Source organism: Aplidium turbinatum, chromosome 5, assembly GCF_918807975.1.
Source record: "Aplidium turbinatum chromosome 5, kaAplTurb1.1, whole genome shotgun sequence".
NCBI classification, from domain to species: domain Eukaryota; kingdom Metazoa; phylum Chordata; class Ascidiacea; order Aplousobranchia; family Polyclinidae; genus Aplidium; species Aplidium turbinatum.
Window position 1 is genome coordinate 18287608 of NC_137476.1, and position 248 is coordinate 18287855.

Below are 248 nucleotides of genomic sequence, written 5' to 3' on the forward strand. Positions count from 1 at the left end.
TGGTTCTCCTGGTGCGCCAGTACGAACTTCCTGCAAAAGATAGGCCTGGTGAAGATCGCTACCCAATAACAACTCAACCTTCCTATCTTTTAGTTCAGGGAACTTTAAGTCCTCCAAATGACTATATGCACTACTAAGTGCTTCGGTGGGGATACTGTGGCTGACATCCACAATCTGGTCCATCACCAGAGCATCTGCAACGGAAAACACAGCTTGCTCTTCCATTCCCTGCACAGCCAAAAAATCAA